Here is a 7,835-nt window from a genome sequence, read left to right as displayed (position 1 = left end):
ACATATTAAGAGATTAAAAATGATAATAAAAATAGAACAATTATAACAATATATTGAAAAGTCATGTGGAAGTGGTCTCACTCTTTCTTCCTCTCTGTCTCTCTGTCTCTCTCTCTCTCTCTCTCTCACACACACACACAATATCAGAAAATCAATTAACTAAAACCATGGAAAAGGGGGAACTACTATAATAATCATGCAATGTCTCAGTCATTTCTAAGTAAAATTCTGAAGTTAAAATAATAATAAATTAAAATACTAAATACTAAGTTAAAATACTGAAAGATTAATTGAAAAATGTAAGCTTAGAGTATATATACTTTGGCATTTCATTTTTATACAGGATAGAGAAGTTTTGCGGGATAAACATGAAGAAACTATTGTATGAGAAAGTACATGTTTCTAAAGATTATTAAATATTGGTATATAAAGTACAACAGTACTTTTCTTCCTGAGTCTTCACTAGAAATGAAAGTTATGAAGAATTAAAAATGATAATAATATATGGTAATTAAACTAGTAATAATAAGGGAAATAACTCTGTGAGGAAAGTAAGATATGTTTTCTATAAGGTATGAAAGAAGAAAAATTAAAGAGTAATTCTTGTCCTAAACTATAATGACTGATTGTTCCAAAAGGAAAAAGGGACTGTATAAGACAAAGGATATAAGACTGTCATAGAAGGTTTATGAAAGATGAATCTTGTGCAAGAAATTTTACATGGGGTCAAGCTGGCTAAGGTTAGAAGATAATTATTTGTAAGTTTTTCTAAAAATTGAGTCTTATTAAAAGCACATTGATGTAAAATTAAAATTGATCCCTCTGTATTAAAACAATAAAGTTTTCTTAGAGTATTACTCTGTTCTTAATAAGAAATTAATTGTAAGAGTTTTTTCTTTACTTTTTAGGTAATTGGCCTATGAAACAAAGATTGAATTTTATCAAGATGCACTTGCACTTCACATTGCCTTTATTAAGTTTTTGATTACTTAAGAAAGATAAGTCCTCTGTATTAAAGAACTAAGGTTTTATTCTACAACTATGTAACTTTCTACATTTGCCTTTCAAAGTCTTTTCACTATCACCGTTTAAATGAATATTATTTCACAATGATTTGTCATCATGTTTTGATCAAGTGTTTTAAACTTTTTTACATTTTTGACAAACTTCCAAACATGAAACTCTAAATAAAGTCTTTTCTTTGATCTCAAATTAACTTTGGGATTTTCTAGACAGGCCCTTAGAACTTCCCAAAAGTATACCTCTTTTATAAAAAGAGAGATATTAAACTAGCTGGTTTTATTTAATACATTAAGTTATATGGAGACCATTATCAAATAATAAGTAATGCTAAACATTCCTTGAGTTATATATGCATGGATGAGTTATTAATATGTTTCAGAAATTATATAAAAAATCATGGAAATATGGACCTGGTATAATGCTATCAGTCACAATTCTCGTTATCACCTGAAAATATTATATGCAGCAGAAATGGCTGGGCTTCCTTATAAATTCAATCATCATTGTAATGAACTCTCATTATATCTCTTTAACCATGGCCATTTAAGTCTTGTCATTCACAGATGGTTAATTACTGTTAAGTAAGTACTAACAGTAATGGTACTGCTGGGTAAGTATTCCGGTACTTTCCTGAGCAACATAAAGTATTTTGTTTTCAAGGAGATTAGGGGAAATGACTCTGACACATACAAGTTTCTGATAACTTTAAGGTCATATCACCGGACTGGGTTAGAACTTTCAGAACTCTAATGGAAAAACTACTTGGTTTTATAAAACTGTTAACCTAATATTAAACAGAACAAGAATCAATTGAATACCACAGAAATGATCTGATATATTTTCATGCAAAGTCAGGCAGTAATGAAATTAAGATATGCAATTTAAATGATCACCTTAAGATTGATCCAACTCAAAATTCCTATGATAATCTATATAATAAACAGTGTGATTTACCCGAATTGGAGAAACAAAACTGATATTTCGGTCATTAACTATGAAATGTTCAATTTCAAATCAAAAGTTTTATTTATTATATCTAAAAGAAGCAGTCCAATTAATCAAAGTATGCAACTAAACTATTGACACAATTTTGCCTTCTTAATGGTAGCTTGTTTATGCCAGTAGCAAAGAAGCCTAGAAAACAAGTGGCAATAAAATCACAAAAGGTATTTTCCACAGCTTGTTGAAAATTGAATACTTTTCCTTGCAAGAAGTGTTCCAAATCCTAGATAAAGTGATGGTCAGTTGGTGCAAGGTCTGGTGAATACAGTGGATGACAGAGAGTTTTTAGTGCAACACATGGTTGACATCTGCTATAACTGATTGAACAAGTTTCATGAAACTGTAGCAGATAATACTAGTGCTAGACCACCAGACACCATTACCTTCTTTGGATGAGAGTATTCAGGTTTGGACTGTGTTTCAGCTCTTCATCTTCATCCAACCATTGTACCAAATGCTTGCGATTGCCAACCAGAATTCATTTTTAATCAGACATAACAATATGGTGTAAAAATAGTTTACTTTAAGTTCTAACAGCAAAGAAAGATAAGCTTTGAGATGACGTCTCTTCTGATGCTCAATTAATTTATGCAGAATACAGCTATCCAGCTTCTTTAGATTGGTGACTTGTTTCAAATGGACCAACATCAAACTATGCTGTTAATTCACACATATTGAGATGCATTTACTTCCAATACAGCTTTCAGCTCATAGTTATCCACCTTGGTCTTGGATTGCCCACATGGCTCATTTTCAGGATTAAAATCATCAGAACAAAACTTCTCAAACCATCAATGTACTGTGTGTTATTTAGCCGCATCCGTTGATATACTGAGCTGTCTGAGCTGCACTGGTTCCACAACAGGACTCATATTTGAAAATAAAATGAATAGCTAAGTTAGCCATGGTTTCACAAAAAAGTTGTTCTGAAAAAACTGAAAGATAATCACAAGCCAAAACGTGAAGCTGAAAGAATGAGGATGTACCTTCACGATAAAAATAAAACAAGAACTATTCAAGTGAAACGTCAGAGCATTTAAGTGCCCATAGCTCAGTGGTTGGGGCACTGACCACACACACTGAGGCTGGCAGGTTTGAACCTGGCCCAGGCCTGCTAAAACAATAACAACAACAACAACAAAATAGCCTGGCATTTTGCCAGGTGCCTGTAGTCCCAGCTACTTGGGAGGCTGAGGCAAGAGAATTGTTTAAGCCCGAGAGTTTGAAGTTGCTATGAGCTGTGATGCCACAGCACTCTACAGAGGGGGACATAATAAGACTCTGCCTTAAAAAAAAAAAGTGAAATGTCAGAGCTATCAACTGTCAAACTTAGTACCTAAGGAAATTGGACATTTCAGCCTTAATAACCTGATGAAAATTCAATGTTAAGCATGGACTAATAGAGGGCCCAGAAAGTTGCTTGGTCTTTCCTAAGTCCTGAAAGCTTCCATTATTAACAATTTTATACTCAATAATTTATCATGGAGTAGATAAAATAATACAAATTATGAAAAAATATTTATATGTTGTCTATTCTAAAATTGCTAAAATGCTCTATAACCAATATTTGGTTTGTCAAATCCATAATTGTCGGAAGAAAATCAAAACATTAGGTGGCATGCTACTGCAACCTGATGGGCTATTTGAACATTTAAAGAGGTATTTCATCCAATTGTCACCTTTAATGGGATATGAATATGTTATTATAATGGTCTATATTCTCTTGTTAGATAGGAGCTTTCTGTGTAGGAAGGCCAATACTGTAACAATAGCTAAAAGGTTATTCAAAAATGTGTTTCCTTTATGGGGCATTCCTAGAGAAATCTCTAAGAAATAGACATACTATTTTGCTAACAGATTATAAAGCAATTAAATAAGCTTTCATGAACACAATAGCATTATCATAGTCCTTATCTTCCTCAGTCTTCTGAAAAGCTGGAACAGACAAATGATATCTTAAAGTTAACTTAACTGAATCAACTAGATTGCCATCAAGGCCAAAGAGTTTACTATTGGCCATAACAGCAATCAAATTCACCCCCAATAGAAAACATAAGTTTATCCTTTATGAATTAGCATTGGAAGGTATTTTCCCCTAATAATAGCCTCACATGTCTCCTGCCCTCCTAAATTCTATTACAACTAAATGCTGCAAGACTTTAATGCATTACACCAAAGTGTATTTCATTGGCTGAGATCAATCCAACCCTTCATAGTCTAAAACCTAGAGATTGGGTCTTCTGAAAATGATATGAGACAAAACTACTCTTGAACTCTGTTTGAAAGGATAAGACCACGTTCCACTCTGTAGCAAAACTTGAGGGCCTTGAGTCTTGGATTCATATCTCATGATTCAATAGGGCTCCTATAAAATCTTGGAATTACACACTCATTGGAGACCTTAGGGTGAAGTTAACCAAGGAAGTTTCTCCCCAGAATCAGACAGTATCCTAGACATGGACAGATTTCCTAAGACTGTGGATCAAGACTTCTCTTCCATCATGAAAGCCTTATCTTTTCCCCCTTTCCCCCTATTTCCTGCTGTCCTAATCCCTTCCCTTTCATTACAGAAAAATCCATGGGACCATAATCTGTGGATGGCTTTAGCCAAGGTTTATGCTCCAGTAAAAAATTAGAGCAACCAGGTTTACAAAGATAATCTAGTCTCCACTAAGGAAGGATTCCAGTGGGGTTCCTAGGAACTCACTCTTGGTGGCTGTGTAATACCAGTAGTATGGAATTTGAAATTATTCTGTAAATTGTGGGAAAAATTTGGACATTGTGGTCAACCAGACCTCTCAGGGGTTAAGACAGGTAGAAGTCATTCTATAAAAGGTGGATGTGCACATATGGAAGTAAATCTCAATGAAAGTCAGCTAGGGAGAAAGGGGAAGAGGGTCTAAGTTAATTGATACCAATTGAGTATAGCACACACTATCTGGGTGAAGGGGGTGAAGGGCATACTTGTAACTTTGATTCAATCTGCACAAAAATAAAGTATGCAGACAAAACATGTGTACCCCCTACTATTCTGAAACTGTTTTAAAACGTGGATGGTAACATAAGTGTTCTACAAAAATAATTAATGGGAAGTAAAACTCGTTGGAAATCAAGCAGGAAGGAGGGTGAAGGAGGAGGGGCAAAAACCTATCTAACAGGTACAATGAATACACACTATTTGGGTGATGATCACACTTATAACTATGACCCACGCATTATAAAAGTAATCCATGGAACAAAAACATTGTACCCCGTTAACATTCTAAATATATATATAATATTTATCTTTTCATATATATATTTTTTACATTTTTCTTTTCTTTTTTTTTCTTTTCACATTATTTTTTACATTTTTCTTCTTTCTTTTATAAAAGAAAGTCAATGAAAGTCAGCTAGGGAGAGAGGGGAGGAGGGTCTTTCTTTTCTTTTATAAAAGAAAGAAGAAAAATGTAAAAAATCCCATAATTAATGGAATATCATGGAGCTTTTGAAGACCTTTCTGCTCACATTGGAGAGTTATACATCATAGTGAACAAAACTGAATGTTGTACTTCTCATCCCTGATCTTGCTACTATAGAAAACTTAAGTAAATGGTTGCTGACTATTGATCACTGTTTCTTTATACACTGCCACCAAATATATTAAAGAAATTTCTCAAGGAAAAGGAACAAATGATATGTTTATGGAAGCAGCTAACAGTTGCTTTTCAGGCATCTTAAATGGTAGGTGGCAATCTTGGCTTTTCTAATATTTTCTAATCTTCATGTACTTTTAGGGGGGCCTCCGGATCCACTTCCATCCAGAGACCAAATAAGTCCTTTTAAAGTGGTAACAGAGTGATGTCGATGCCCAAGGTTTTAACCAATTTCTCAGAAGTCGGTTGACCAAAAAGAGGGAATTGTTAAAATAAATTAGCCCTGAGGATGCTATTATTCTTGAGTCCTTACATAACAAACTACAACCTAACTTCATAGGTAAACTAACTGAAAACCTAACTTTGCAGCATACTTCTATAAGAAATAACTGAGTCTCAGCCAATCACAGCAGCCAAGCTTCAGTCACTCATAGGAAGCCAACTGATCAGATCAGGTTCAAATAAGTCAAATGCAAAGCTGTAAGCAATCAAGCTGTCTCTGTACCTCATTTCCATTTTCTGTCTATAAATGTTGCCTGATCACATTACAGGCTGTGAAGTTTTTTGAACTTGTTCTGGTTTTGAGGGCTGCCCAATTTTTGAATCATTCTTTGCTCAATTAAATTCTGCTAAGTTTTAAAATTTTCCACTCAGATTTCATTCTTTTCCTCTTATTCTACCAAAGAAAGATAAGAATCACCAACAACAGCAAATGGTAGTTGCAGTGAATCAACACCAAAAGTAGGTTTCACATACAGGAGAGAAGACTGTGCTTCCGCCTCATGGTTTCCAGTTCTTTACACATTCAGAGAAACTCTTCTAGTAACCAATTATAGAAATAATTCCTGAAAGTATAGTCTTTAAATTTGTCTAAAGCTTTTCTTTTAACAGCTGGCAGTAGTCAAAAATGGTATAATAATGTAAAAAGGCAAATATCACCTAAAACTGTGAAAACAGATATATAGATATACATGTAGATATACACATGCACACACACATACACACACATACACACACACAAAAATGTGATCGTGAGGGCTAGTCAGACAACACCTAAATTTTTTCTCCCATTTTAACAAGAAAATAAGGAACAAAAGTCTTCTTCCATCCTCAAAACCTTGATTAGAAAGCATGTGCTATGATCTTCCTTTATTATAGCCTTTGCACCTTGTATTGTACTGCCTATTTCCCTGTCTGTATCTCACACTGAATTTTAAGTTCAGTGAAGTCAGAGACTATGTTTGTCTCTTTCACTGTTATATCCCTAAATTCTGTGTAGTGTCTAACACCAAGAAGGCATTCAGGAAATATTTGTTTAATGAAGGATAAGCTAGAGAACATCCAAATAAGAGTAGCCTAAATAATTAAGAGATTTATGTAGAGATAAGCACCCCATGCTCAGACATGGCAGTCCACAAGCAAAAATTAAAACAAATTAATGAAGATGAAATTTTAAAAGGTATAGCTGAAGGAATTGCTCAACTAAATCCAAAAGATAAAATTTATACTTTATTTGGAACTTCTGCCGGTTCTCTGTTCTTGTTTTGCCTAATTGGATTTGTGTTTTACTGGATCATAAAAAACACTTTTACAGGTAAAAAAAACAAGTGAGCGAAACGCTGCTATATTTTTGGCTATGGCAGCAGTTCAAGCCAATAATTAGAAAAGGGGGAATTGTAGAGATAAGCACCCCATGCTCAGACACGGCAGTTCGCTTCAATGTGCTCCCCCAGGAGATTGATTCTGAGAAAGATTTCTTCAAAGATCGAGCTTCTGCATCTGCCTATAGATATGCAGAAATATGCAAAAATTCTCTTTATTAGAAATCCTGGAGAATCAGCCAGGGTCGCAGCTGGGAGCATGTACGCCTGTCCTCGAGCATTGGGGCCTGTTCTTTGTCTTCTTCCTTCATTAACATTATAATCTCTAGTTTTGGTTTGGGCCAGCAAAAACAGACAGCCAGGCTCCCTTATGTTTTTACTCTGAACAAAATCAATTGTATATGTTTTCCTCAGCCTTCACACTAAATTGTAATCTTAAATGGTAGCTTCCTAATGCTACTTCACTTCTTTGTATCTGTGTTAAATTCTTACTGAATGTTTGAAAGTATATAAGATAATCAGTAAAGTTAGGCCGGGTCGCCGACCAGAGCGAGTCCCGACCTCCCTTCAAATC

The 7,835-nt window shown here is 34.4% G+C and overlaps 1 non-coding gene across 1 annotated transcript; it reads right to left on the bottom strand.

Annotated features, from left to right (window-relative positions):
- Positions 1-6,305: 6,305 nt before the first annotated feature.
- Positions 6,306-6,521, bottom strand: LOC111722370. The gene has a single exon (XR_002771194.1). It is a non-coding gene; the product is annotated as a small nucleolar RNA U3 (small nucleolar RNA).
- Positions 6,522-7,835: the final 1,314 nt, after the last annotated feature.

Source organism: Otolemur garnettii, unplaced genomic scaffold (assembly GCF_000181295.1).
Source record: "Otolemur garnettii isolate 467f Iridium unplaced genomic scaffold, OtoGar3 scaffold00241, whole genome shotgun sequence".
In the NCBI taxonomy this organism is placed as follows: domain Eukaryota; kingdom Metazoa; phylum Chordata; class Mammalia; order Primates; family Galagidae; genus Otolemur; species Otolemur garnettii.
This window is presented reverse-complemented; position numbering and strand designations above follow the sequence as displayed.